The following is a 14876-nucleotide window of genomic DNA, read 5'->3' on the forward strand; positions in this document are numbered from 1 at the left end:
GTTATTGTTTTTGTTGAAAGCTGCCCCACTTTTGCTGTTGGCAGCCAGAGGATTAGGATCCAGCCCGATGGCACACTGAGTTCTGAGTTAGGATAAGTAATATACTTCTTTACTCACATCTCATCCTCCATGTCTATATAATGTAATGATTTAACTCATTTGTTTCAGTTTTTTTTCTTCTCTAAATGCTATATCTACGGTACTCAATTTGACCTCCTGATGGCACGGCACAGATCACACATGCAATTGAAATATCTTGGCGTGCTCCAATATTCCAGCGCCGAGGCCTCAAATGGTCGCGTCGTCGCCTGGAGAGTTTCAGAAGGAAGTTGTTTCTAACGCAGAGCGTGGAGAGACGGACATTTTCACAGTCGGGTGGAGGCGCTCTGATCCGAGCCCTCCCACTTATCTCACCGCAGTAACTGCATTTTTCTACTTTCCCAAGCTCTGTCGTTTTGACATAACGCTCGAGAGAGTTTTAAAGTCGTGCTTCAGGTGTGCCGCTGGGCCAAAACCCACGGACACACGGCCTAGATTGAGACAAATCATTCACACTTGGTCATATTTCATTGTGATGGAGCATTCACTGTTTTACGAGCTCTGTAGCCTGTAGAGAAGCTTCACGGTGAGTATCTTTTCGAATTAGTGTACGGTTACACCATCACAGTAACGCGGTTAAACCTAGTATGGCCTCGTGCAGGAAATTATATATTTATTGATTGGTCGGACGGACTGGAAGCAGCCCAGCAACAGCACATAGGAACGCATGCATTTGAAAACCCCAGTGCCAATATGTCTAAATCACCCCGGTGTTATCAGCCGACCTTTAATTGCCCCTCAATGGACCACCAGTTGGATTTGGGAGCGTGGCTGGATGTGTGTGGAATACAGACTCGAGAATTATGCTGTATCAATTTGCTAATGAAGAAAAAAAAGTATAATACGTGCAAGATTCATTAAAAACTAGAGCGGTGCAACCTCAGATGGCACATTTAGTCTTTTTGACAAAATGTTGACCTTTAAGCAGTAAAAAGAAACTGGGGGTTGGATCACGGGTAATTGAGCGACCGCATTAGAACACTTTTTTTAGAGGCGACAGTTTTTCTGTACCGGTAGCGGGGTCAGTACATTCAGGGTTTATCATCACTGATAGGAGAGGGTGTAATTAAAGAGAGGACGGATCTCTATTCTCTCTCTTTCTTTAATGAAACAGTCGGGGCTTTTGGTCGCTCTGGAGCGAAGCCGTCTGTTCCCAACCAATCCACCAGCTGCCAATGAGATGCGAGCGATACGGACGATGTGGATTGATGACGGGTTATTATCCATCATCTTTTTTTTATTTTTTACACAGTGAGTCATCACAGGGTCTCCCTCCCTCCTTCTATCTCTCCATTCTCCCCTTGTTATCGCCTCCCTTCCCAGTCTCTCCCACCACCCTCCCATCGTCTGCCCCACCACGACATTCAACATAACATAATATTACATAAAACCGAGCTGGATGGAAAAAATAAATTGCCTTTACTTAGGAGACTCTTTTGCTTGCTTTTCCCAGTAAACAAACACGGTTACATAAAGTCTACAAAGCCTCCAGATGGACACGACGGAGGTGAAGCTATTTTACCCAGCATGCACACTTCCATGTTTCTCGTCGGGGCAGTTATAGGAGCTTATTGTTATTTCCTAATCCATACTTGTTCCCGACGTGTTCACCTTTGCCACAACCTCGCATTCACCTTCACAGTCACCGTAAACTCACTTTCATTCTAAATCCCAACCTTTGAGGCGGCGAGCCAACACGTGTATTTATAATCAGGGTGAATATGTAAGAATAACTCCACTTTAAAATTGTCGTGACTAGACTGGGGAGTTTAATTAGGAAAGAAATAGGATTTATTTGTTTTTCAGACTGTTGCACGAGCATCTGGCATTTAATATTGACACAATATGTCGTAACCGCAGATACACGTTTTTCTTTTTTTAATTATTCATTTATTTATGACACACACAGGAGATGAGCATGTGCAAATCCGTAGTCACGTCCCTGTAGACATGGCTATGGCTATACATAGCCATACTTGGCCAGGAGTCAGTGCCAGGTGGCCTCTCAGTACCAAATGGAGCCGGCCTCCACTGAACTGGAATGTGCGGCGCTTGCATTATATCATCACGCCGCTGTGAAGCGTTTGGCAGTAAAAAAAAATAAAGCTGCCAATATACAGAGGCCCAATTCAGCAAGTCGAAAGAACGACGTGCTCTCTCTAAAGTCTCTCTCTAAGCGATGCCCTTGAGTTCTTCTTCGTCCACATGTAAATGAGACCATCAGCTCCTCCTCTACCTCTGTTATCGGCGGGGGCCAGAGGCCTGCACACCCTCTCGTATGAACCAGTCAGTCAGTTGATTTTTCCGAGAGGAAATTTCTTACGGTCTGTTGTTCACCCCATCTTCCCTGAGAGAGAAAGGAGAAGGGGAAAGCAGTTTACGTGATGGCGTGTGAATACATTTTCTTTCTCGCTCCACACAATCAGATTTTATTGTCACCAGTGCTTGTTTATCTCCTCTCGAGTCAGCAAGGACGACCGCACGATTCTGTTGTGTCCTTCTCTTATTGTGTGTGCATTGTTGTCGCGTTAATCTCTCTCTCTCTCTCTCTCTCTCTCTCTCTCTCTCTGACCAATGTATGCCCAGAGGGGCACAGCTGACCTCTGCCTGCTCTGACAGGAGGGGAATCATGGCACAGTTATTGATTCCCATCCGGTCACATACGTACACAACACACACGTATACGCGAAATGTCTGCACACACACACACACTCACTCCCTCGCTGTGTGGCGCCGGGGTTTAAGAGTGGCTTCAGACATCTTTGTGTCTGAGGAACGCACTCGCACACATGCCCGTTGTAAGTACAGCGGCTGATGTCTGTGCTTAGTAGCAGCTCTAAAGTTGGCACACATCTGTTCATGCATTGATCCGACCGCTCTGTGAGCGAGCTGTGTGCGAGGACGGGGTCGTGTGTGTGTGTGTGTGTGTGTGTGTATACGAGCGTGTGCCGGACACACTGTATATCACACATCTCGTCATCCCTCGCATGATGCCGTGTGGGGGGAGGGGTTTCCCAACATTGTCCCCTGCAATCTCACACTGCACTGGCACTCTCTGCATGCATGCATGCATCTGTGTGTGTGTGTGTGTGTGTGTGTGTGTGTGTGCGCGCCGGTGTCTGTGCATTTATGCCTCTGTGTGTGTGTGTGTGTGTGTGTGTGTGTGTGTGTGTGTGTGTGAGTGAATGGAGTTTATCCCCGCTGGCCCAGATGCCCCGGCTAAATCCATCACCAGCGGTGCTGCACAGCGGTGCTAAGCTGGAACATTTGGCACCAAGCTAGGAATGAAAAAAAAAAAGAAGAAGAAAAACAGGAACACACACAAACACACACACACACACACACACACGCACACACACACACACACACACACACACAGCATTGAGTTTGGGGATTTTTCTTTTTTTTAAAGAGATTCAGAGGAAGTGGATTTCTTTTTTTCCTTTTTTAGTGGAGTTGGACTCAGGGACCGGGACAGGAGCTGTTTCTCCGACGCTCTGAGCCTTTTGGTGGTGGTGGGGCCCGGGGCGTCCATCCCACTCTCTCTCCACCCGTTCATTCCTTCATCTGTCCGGGGGCCGGCTGACAGGATGGAGCCGTGCGACGACGAGGACGAACTGGGGATGTTAACCGCTTTCCAGTAAGTTTTCGGCGTCCCTCGACTCGTCTTTGTTGCTTTCAATGCCGCGGGCCGTTGGACAGAGAGCACGTCGTCGCCGTGCTGGACTTATTGTTATACCAAGTTCAAGATACACTTCCAGCCTTGGCCACCTCTTTCAGTGCTTCCCGATCAGAGTGACGAAGCTCTTTAGTGAGGGCTTTGTTGATGAAGCTCCTGGGGGGGGTTGCATCTCTGGTGGTTGGAGCCTGTCCTGGGCCTGTGTGGTGGGGACACAGATTATTTCTGCTTCAGGCCCATTTTTGTGGTGATTGATCTTATGGCTGTGTTGTTGTATGTTTTCATCCTAAACATGTCGTGCAGATGGAATGTTTTATGGATTAAGTTTTCTGCACTTTTTTTTTTACGGCCAGTCAGCTCTGCATTGTGTCTAATAATAATGTCACTTAAAATAAGTACTCCACAGCGAGTAAAGTTCCTACATTCAATATTGTATTGAAGGATGAGTATTGAAGTGTTGGCAACACTCTGTGTTATATCATCCCATAAATGATCCTCATTGTTATTGACATATTAATATGTAAGCGGTACTCTGGCGATACGTTTGGTCAAGGTGTAATTTGATCCATCTCTTTTATCTGGTTTATTATTCATGGTTGCACAAACGTAGTACATGAGGTTACTGAAGAAAACTGCCGTCACAAGCATTTCTTTCTGGAGAGTTTTCCTGCCAAAAACCTGTGTTTTCAATTTATTTTTTGGGTTGTATTCATATGTGTTACAGGGTGCTCAATGTGCAATTTTGCATCTCTTACTCAAATTGAAGTGGCCGGGATGCAACGTGGCAGCCATGCGTCGACAGGCCTCTCTGTGCTGATCTTTAGCGTTTTAATAAGATCATTGTTTATTGATGCGTTAAATACCAGATGAACCTGTTGTTGCTCTGGATCTCCTCGGGGTCACCACGTGTTTTTCTTTTTCTCCATCAACCTCTCGACCATCGCCGTGGCTGATCAGAGCGAGCTGGTTGGATGTAATGGCCGACTCTCTTGCCGCGGGCTTTAAAGCAGCCATATTGTAATCTTGCTCGGTGAATTGACGGCACGTGAGTCGGCGGTTACGTAAGGGGCCGAGGTGGCTCCAAGCGGCGGAGGAATCCAGGACCTTGTAATTACTGAACACACTTAGAGATTACATCATGGATTGAGGGGGTTTAGCTCGCTGGCTGCTGGGAAGAGTGTGGGTGTGGGTGTGTGTGCAAGTGTGTGAGGTGTGGTCCCGTAACATTTTATTATGCCGCTCATATTTTATGCATGTCGCTTCCCACACTGCATGTTCAGAATGTGTTAAAATGTGGTTTTAGTATCGTCCCTTCAACAGCCGGATGATGTGTTTACTGATCGTCATTTGGAGTGATAATCCACCTATACCCCCCACCCACCAAACAGACACACACACATTCGGATCACGTGATTGATGGACTTCTCGGCTCAATAAATATATATTTTTTGACAGTATCTGATTTGTAATAAGACGTCCCATAAAGCCCAGCACTGACTCCCGTCCAGGGGTACATGGGCAGATTGAATAGCTCGACGACAAAACAGTTGACTCAGCTGTGTGCATATTTAGTCGCGCACACGTGTCTCATAGTGAAAGACTTATAGACTTGATGGATCACTTCGTTTTGTGGCTACATATCAGAACACAATAAAACATCATTTCGTGGGCTGTTTTTGTCCAACTACAGCAGTTGGGGGGAGAACAAAAGAAGTGTTGCCCGTCCTGTCTCGGTTTTTCTTCTTCTTTCTACCTAAACATAATAAACCCATGCAGCTGCTGGTCGTGTGATTGAAGAAGCGCCAGATCGCAGCATCATTGTCGAAGGATTACAGCAACGAGGTGATAGGTCATTGGCCGGGAAACATGTGGCCCAGAAAGCAGACAAATGAAATTTGAATCAGACTCGGCTATGCTGTGTCAGGCAGTCAGGCGTGGACTGATTTATTCTTTTTTTTTTTTTTTTTTTTCCTCAATCCCTCCACCTGCTGTTCCTGGTTTCCAAATCACTGATATTCCAAATATTTGAATGTTGACTCAGCAGCTGCAGAATGAGTGACACACATTGAGATGCAAGTGAAACCAAGTGGACCTTGGTTATTCATCCAATAGTCTAATATTAAGACAGTACAAGACAAAAGGCAAAAACCAATACTCAAAATGTCATGTCAAGAGCCAATTCAATAATTCCCCTCCCAAGAAAAAAAACTCCATTTTCATTTTCTGTTTCATCTTTGGTTGAAAGTGCACATAAATCTCTTTTTTATACACCCTGGCAGCTTTGTTAGAGACTCAATTCTCTCACTCTCCAAAGAAAGTGAAGAGAATGTGTGTTTATATTTAAATCTCTCCTCCTTTGATTAGAATCTGCTGTCGCTCCACCTCTGTGCTCCGCTGCGCTGCAGGATGCTCGGGTCAGGCTGGTAGGGCCACGAGGGCCAAATCGGTCAGAGACCGATTAGTTTGCCGGCATGTGCTTTAAAGTCTCGTCCTCCTTCTGTCTGTCGGATGGAAATTCATGTAAACTACTGTTTGTCGCTTTGATCTGATAGAAAATGTCTCGTAAACTAGACGTGCTGCTGTACGCGTCCGTCCGTGCCGAATGCGGCTGACTAAAACGGCGTGCATTTGTAAATGCTTATGAAATGGTTGACAACTCGCCAAAGCCATGCAGTAGTCACCCAGCAATCCCATTAGGTCATTTATTGTGTTGCTTTTAAGGATTATGCCAGTTAATGTGTAATATTCCCTTCATAAAGGCGATGGCCAATGCTTTTACTCCCCAACCCTAACCTCATTCTGATAATGTGTCTTCAATGTACTGCTGCAGTTGTGCTGATATGTGTGTACGTGCCTTGCTGTTAAAAGAAAGACTTGACAAGACACATTGTTACCTAAACAGCCGACCACACCATTGACCAACAAGACCGAACCATCAATACCACATTACCAGCCAAAGACCCTGTTTGTGCGTGTGTGTGTGTGTGTGTGTGTGTCTGAGTGTGTGTGCAGAGCGCTGGCAGGTATCGACAGGGCATCAGCAGGTAGTTTGCGTGTTATTCTCGGTTGGTTGTTGTTGTTGTTGTTGTGCCTCGTTGTTGTTCACGCAGGAGCCAACGGAAGTAGGCGAGGATGAATAATAGACTGAGTGAGTGAGTGAGTGAGTGAGTGAGTGAGTGAGTGAGTGAGTGAGTGAGTGAGTGAGTGAGTGAGTGAGTGAGTGAGTGTCTGGACGCTAAGTGGGGATTTGTGGTGCAAATCCGTCGCCTGTTTCCAAACAGTCCGGGATTTTTCATAAAATGTCCGATGAGCTAATGTGCAGAGCCACAATCCGCTAATGACTAAATGCATATATGTGTCCATTCGACCGTGACGTTGATCTCTGCATGTGCACCGGAGGAAGTGTGAGCTTTAAAAAGTCCATAGTTGCATAAGTCCTGTCATGTGCAAATCATAACAGATATTTTGATTATCACTATTGTGAATAACATTCACTTTTAGGTCGGACGGACTTTCAAATTGTCTTTTCTTCAAGTCGAGTTGCACCGAATTTTTATTATAAGCTTCAGCTTCATTGCAGTAATATGCCGGGGAAAGGAAAATAATAATGCAATTTCCGTTTTTTCTTTTCTTTTATCAGCATTCAGAGCACCGTACGAAGTCTGCAGCAGAGACTGTTATAGGCTTTTTACAGCCAGTTCTCAAAATGTATTATTATTATCTGAAATGTATTAATGGGATATGCGATTCACAGAAACCGACCTCAGTCATAAAGTGTGGCTCTCCTTTCCCTTTCACCATGCTTGTACTGTGTGTGTGAATTGAACTGCTTCTCAGCCAATATAGAGGCGGACAAGTTTATCTTTTTTTACAAAAAGTTAAATCTGGTGGTATTAAGTCAGCCAGGAAGGGAAAAACCTGTCACGCTCTGTTTCTCAATTCTGATTGTCCGGATTCAGGTGGTCTTCCTCCTTGAACCTCCGGTGAATCAGAGATTCTAATTGGTTGTCAACAAGAGCCTAAAGTGTAATGACCGAGGTCTACTAGCTGACCACATCTAACGCTTCAATTCCCTTCACCCCCAATTAGAATGCTATGTAATAGAAAATAAATGAATGTAATAACATTGAAATGAGAGGGAACACCCCAGGAAAAAGCTTCACAACGTTAAACTATTGTTAAGGCACACAGATGCCTAGAAGAAGGCCAAAAAGGAGTGAGGCCGTGCCAACAGGGGCCTTTTTATATGCTGGCACTGATTGTGGGAGGAGCCAGCCTACACCTCATTGACACTGAGCAGCATTCCCCACCACACCTGCATACCATAATAATGGTATGCATCTTCTCAAGAAAGCATCAATCTGTGTATCTGAGAGCGCATCCAACCGTTCTGAATATGAAACGGCGTGAAGCATGTGACGTGATGTCACCCTCGTGGAGAGTTTCCTTCATTTCTGCTGTCACGGCGTAACGTGCAGGCCAAATAGAATCGCTTTAAAAGTGCGACACAGAAAACATCCCGATAAAGTCCTCTTGGCTTCTGTGCCAGGGAAGAAAGAAAGAAAAGAAAGAATGATGTTATTTATTACTGCTACTCCTGCCCAGAACACTTCCGCCATTACTCTGACTCTCGCTTTGTTTCTCTCATCACCGGGAATCCTGCCCAGTTATGTCCGGCATCATTTGCACTGGTAATCACACTTAGTCTCTAAGTAGTAGTTTTTCCACAAATTAACTATTTCCTCCTCTAGAATGACTGGAACCGGTTGTAAAAAGCGTCCATATTTTCTCATTCACCTCTGATTCATGTTGTTTGGCTTTTGCTGTTTTGCTAATTCTACGCCGCGGCTCATTTATTATACTTTTGTTTGTTTTACCAACACGTTTTATGCACGCACGTTTGAATGTAAATGCTTGTCTGTGTGTGTGTGTGTGTGTGTGTGTGTGTGTGTGTTACTGTCAGACTGCTGGCTGTGCAGGGCTGCCTGCCTCTAGAGATGTGGCTCACACACAGAGAGAGGGGAAAAAAGAAAACCCACATTGCTCGTCAGCACTCAAGCTTAGTGAGCGTGTGCGTAATTAAATGTTACGCTGGACTGATAGAATTGGATCAATTCTACATATAGGGGCCTCCATCTTGATATGCATGTGCACGCCAGGCATGATGAGAATATGTGCTTAGCATGCACTCAGCAGGTGAATACAGACCCCCGAGGAAAACACACTTGCTGGGAAGATTATTTGTGTGTGTGTGTGTTTACAGCTCACTCACGCCTATAGGAGGCGGGGCAGCCAGCAGCTCACTAATATGCAGCGAGGTGACGGATGGCGTCCGTCTTTTCCCCCCCACTCGTCCTTTATCTCGCGGGTGTCTCCGACAAGCTCTATTTATCTACGGCCATTATTGATGAGGGACATTTAGCGGGGTCGACAGAGGAGGAGGCGAGAGGAAAAAAGGGACGCACGAAATAAAAAAAAGCCAGGGCAAATGTTTGTTTAAACCCCACGTGGAGGACTCAACAGGTCGCAGATGAAAAGCTCTGTGAGAATATTAGAAAAACGTACATGAATATATATTTTAATTTAAGTCATTGTCGGTGTGTGGAAACGTTTTACAGGATAGCATCTTGAGGAAGACCGCCTTTTTTTTTGTATTGATTTATTTGATTTATTTATGTGCGCAACCTTTTTAATCAAACTGCCGCCAGCATCCATCAGCCATATCCTGAAGTTTGCAGTTTTGTGTTTGTCTGGAGACGAACTCACGGGGAACAAAATCCCCTTTTGTGCGTTGACTTTTTTTCTGTTAAAGTTCACACTGTAAACCTCTCAACCTGTGTGTCTATAATGTTTAAAAGCAAGGGACGCTTTTAAAAGAATCGTACTTGATCCATGTCTGGCACGGTGGATTAGATATTATCCAGCAAGCAATCTCGACTCAAATCTCAAATAGCATAAATGTTGTATTCGTAATAGCCTTCTCACTCCTCCTCTTATCCCCCTCCTCCTCGTTTCTCTCGTCCCGTCGCCTCCTCTCTCCGTTTTATCCCCTCCCCTCTGCCCTTTCCCATCTCTTTCATCCTTCAGTCTCCTTCTCTCCCGATCCATCATCAACTCCCACATCACACCTTCTGCTCCAAAAACCCTCAATTTTAAATATCCATCTTCTCCCTCCATCCATTTATCCTCCTTGACCTTTCTTCCAACCCCCGCCTCTCCCAAAAAACCCATCTCTCCCTACATACACCTCCCTCGTCCCCCCTTGTTTTATCAATCTAGTCCGTCTCTCCTCTTCCTCCCTCCCTTCCTCCCTCCTCCCCCCCTTGCTTTAGGGTAGTCTGCCCTATCAGATTAAGCCTGTCTCATAAGGAAAAGAGAGAAAGAGAGAGAGAGAGATTGCCGGTTGGATTAAAGGAGGACAGGAATGAAATTCTATGATCTCGTTGTTTAGACGAGTCACATAAAGTTGCTGTGTGTGTGTGTGTGTGTGTGTGTGTGTGTGTGTGTGTGTGTGTGTGTGTGTGTGTGTGTGTGTGTGTGCATGCTTTATCCCCTGTAATGACAGGGAGCTGGCCGGGAACGCCTGGCCCCGCGCTGTTGCATGCTGGGATGTCATGCATGTGACCGTGTAAAATGACTATATGGTGATGGATTGGGCAATCGCGTATTCATTTGAACATTAATCAGGTAATATTCCTATACTGAACGCCTGTCCTGCGACAAAGTGCAGCAGAGTATGATTTATTTATTTGTTTAAAACATCACCAGCTGTAACAATTACATTATGGTCGTTATGTTCTTTGCACACAGTGTAGTCTTCTTCTTCTCTTTTTTTTTATTGTTGCATTGTTGAAAGCGTCACAGCACATCTAGTGGTGGAAAACTCCATGAGGAAGCTTTAAGTGAAATGTATATTATTTGTGAACATGAAATCTGTTTTAAGTTGCTTTCATATAGCATGGGTCAATTTGGCTTTTTTTATTCTTTCTTCATGGTATTGAAACATCAATTTTTTTAAATCCTTTAAAAATTGTTATTTAATAAATATTCAATAAAGTTCTTAAACAGAATTGTATATATTCTATATTAAATCAGCCACTGATGGCACAGCGCTGTGTATTACATTTTTTTCCAACCAAGAAGGCTTTGCGCTGGTTAGAAGGTACTTGGCTGGAAAAATATTTTACAGGGGGAACATCCCTGGAAAAAGATTAAGAATCACTGCTGTAGCCGATGGGCCACCTCTGGATACCCGTCAGTGGCCTGCGAAATCCAGAACAAGTAGGGAAGGTGTGAGTGGCTGTTGCAAAGATGGCAGTGATTTATGTATGAGCTCCACCACTCGGCGACTCAGGGGGAAACGTCAAAGTCATCACGGTCCTGCGAAAAAGAGACATCATCTTATCGGCTGATCAGCCGCACGTTTTGACTGCGTGATGAACTTTCTTGTTCTTGAAGCAGCCTCTGGTGGAAATCCCATTATGGGACACTTTTGTGACGGGGTATTGACATGCCACATCCCGCTCTTTTTAAACAAAAGAGATACGCACACCGGCAGGTTAATGACAACCATCATAGAGAGGGCGAAGGAGCGCTGAATGCCAATGAGACGCGTAGCAAAGCAGCGCGCATGTTCTCGCTCTCTTAAACGCCGACCTTGGGCTGTATTGTTATTCATTAGTGGACAGAGGCTTATCTCTATGGGACACAAACCAGCCGCGTCTCTATCTATCCTCACTGTATAAGAAGAGTGGAGAGATCAGGCAGAACACCTTAACAGATGATAAAATAAAAAGGTCCTGCTGTTCAGGTGCTCATGGAGTGTAAAGATTACAACATTTTCAAATACCATTTTAACTCAGAATTTGGGAAAGGAAAACAGTTGGTGGGCTGGATTTATATATCGCCCATAGAGAAGAAGAAAAAATGACGGTAATTTCTCTAGTAGTGAACCTTTCTATTCAAATAACATCTGTGAATTGTTGCTTCGCAATCTCCGACACCCTAATCCCTCCAGCACCCAGCGATAACACCCACAGACTGTTGCGATGCATGCTTGTGCTGTGATGGATACAAGACCGAAGGCTAATATATAAACTTCTTTATCGACGATACGCCGAACACAATACATGCTTTTGCGGAACTGTCATCTCCATCAGGAGAACCATGCACTCGCGTGTGTGAGGCAGTGTGTGAGTGAGTGTGTGAGCGCCTCTGTCGGTCCACTGCTCGCACTCTGCTGCAGCTAACTGCATCATATTTTGGGTGGCCAGTTATAGCCGCATGCTCAAGGACCTGTTGTGATTGCGGTGACTCACGCTCTCTCAAAATAAACGTGTATCGCCTGCTTTATAGTGCCATTGGCCGCCTGCCGACTCCTCAGTCAGTCGCTGCTCTGTGGAAAAATGTATAACCACTGTTATTGCTTTGCTTTGTGTGGATTACAACGAGAGAGTGCACCTTCCCGCCGAACCTATTGCCATTTCAAATTTCTTAACACGGGAAAAGTTGATGTAGAAGATGTACAGAAATAATGAATGCTTTTAGATTTGGCTTGCATTCCTTTTGAAAGAAAATGTGAATATTTAAAAGCAATATGAATACGTTCCTGTGTCATAATCAGACTGTTTGACTGGCAGTCTTTCCAAGTGAGGATCTTAGGTACCATCTGGAGTCTGCAGCCTGGGCTGAACCTTTCCCTTCTGCTCACATGAGTGCACATGAGTGAGTGCTGTTGGATTGATCATCAGTTAAGGACACTTCTAACTTACTTTTGGGGCTGTGGAAGTTATTCCAAAAGGATGAAGTCACCGGTCTTCGCAGAAGCTGTCGAAAGAAAACACGTGTTTCTTTTTCTTGCCCGTTGTTGTAGAGCTTTCGTTTATCTCGCCGTTTTCCAAAGTTGGCTTTGTTTGAGTCCCCAACTGAGACGGAAATGAGTTCAAGTTGAATTTCTGGCCAAGTCATGCAGGTGGAATCAGTGACGTGTGGAAGTAAATAACCGGTTTAGGAGGCGCTAGTCCCGCATGTTCTACTCCCTCTGTGTCCCGTCCTTTACATCCCTTAGTGAAACAAGTCATAAAGATACAATGGGAGTTTGTGGACCCTGGCGAAAGGTCACTGACTCTCACTCAGTCCCGGCCCTCACGCCTCTTGGCCCCGATCCATTCTCATGGATCCCTGCTTCCCTTTATTACCCTGTCAATTTGAAACGAGGAAACTCCCTTCCTCAATCACTTCATCCAATCTCTTAAACCTAAAGGTACCACTCCCGCTCATTTACTCACGCAGGGACCAATCGTTAGTCACCGCTTCCTTCGCCAATCCAATCAGCTCCTCCTGAAGTGCACTGCTTCCCGCTCCTCCAGCCGCCGACTACATTATTCTTCCTTGTGTTCGGAGGCTTTGTTTTCCTAGTCCGTGGGATGAAGGCTGACTTTTACATTTGATATTTCAAACAAGAACTAAATACAATTGGTGTGTTTTAGATCGAGTATAATATTCATTCATTCCAGCCAATTTGGTTGTTTTATGTTGTCCCCCTACCTTTATAGATGACCACTCATCTAAGAACCGCCCACTTCGATATCACCGTTCTTACATCAACATGACTCATTAAAATGGAAGTTGCCTAGTTTCCAAAAGCTCAACAAAGAGGATTGGAAACTATTATCCAAAAGCCCAGTGATGCAGTATAAATCAGATACCCCAAAATAGCTTCCAACTGTAATAAGTTCTGACAGGAAATTGAATGTACTGACGGATGAAAGGGTTCTCCGTTCTTTTGTCTCGCCATGAGATGGGATGTGAGCAAGTCAGTATGGAAGAGGGCAACGAGGCCTTTCATACGTTGGCGCTCACAAAGTGCGTTTGATGCATGCGGATGCATGCGCTTTAGCGTGCGCCTGAGGGGAAGACGAGGGTCATCAAAGAGCCTTCGCGCCGAAGCTGCCTGACACAAATCCGCTGCTTTCCGCCGTCGCTGACGGAGCCTAAACGCGATCTCCAAATATGTTTTTGCGAGCTCATTAGCAGCGGGTTTTGAATTTCATTCAAACTGGTTGATTCCAGTTGTTGGTATTGTCTTTCATTTAATCAGATGCTCTGACAAAAACAATGAAAAATCTGGTGTCTAAGGCTTTGGATGGCGACCTGCCTGTTTCTAGGTGATAACTAGCCTGAGCACTATTCTTGAAAAAAAGTCTGAAACTTTTAATGTGATCGTAGTGTGCAGTCTTTCATTGCTCTCTGGAGAAATGCCCGTGCTCATAAATAATGATTAGGCTGTCCCCAACCATCAGAATAACTTTTTTTGTTCTTTCTTTTTTTTTTATGAATCCTTAACTCTAGTGGTGCTCAACTGGCTGATAGCTGCCTCCATTCCTCTCATTTCTCATGTCGCTTAACATTAAGTCTCCCGCTCCGCTGTCCTGATCTGACAGCGGCGTAACCACGCATTTAAGGAAAAAGCCCTGGATACCAAATTAGTGGTGCTTGTCACGTAAGACTGTCTGTTGCCGTCGGGGACAACGGGCCCAGTTGATGAAGCAACCCGCTCGCTGTGCTGAACGGGGTTTCCCATTACCTCGTGCTGTTTACCTGTTTGATAACACCGCACTAATGAGGGGAAGAATAATGTCCTCCCTTCATTCATAAGACAAATGAAGAAAAACAACACACACCTCCTTTCGTTGCACGTCCCAGTCGAGTTGAAATATGTCGGATGCCAAACATACTTTACTTCCTTTTGCGTTCAATTAAAGTTCATTGTCGTCGCAGAGGTCCGTTTGTGACGCTGAGCCATCTGTGTGCGCCCACACACACACACACACACACACACACACACACACACACACACACACACCCGAGGCTCTGACTTGTTGTCGGGGGTTTGATGACAGGAATGTGTGTGTGTGTGTGTGTGAACATGCACAACAACAAAAAATCAAATTAAAATACGAGTCCTTGAACGTTCTTGTCCGAATTAAAATACAGGATGAAGACGTCATGTGTAAAGAAATATCTTGGGGGCCGATGGCGTGCGAGTGTGTTTTCACTTAGTAAAACCAAGCCTAGGAGGGGGGGGGGGGGGGGGGGG

The sequence above is a fragment of the Taurulus bubalis genome, assembly GCF_910589615.1.
Source record: "Taurulus bubalis genome assembly, chromosome: 21".
Taxonomy (NCBI): Eukaryota; Metazoa; Chordata; class Actinopteri; order Perciformes; family Cottidae; genus Taurulus; species Taurulus bubalis.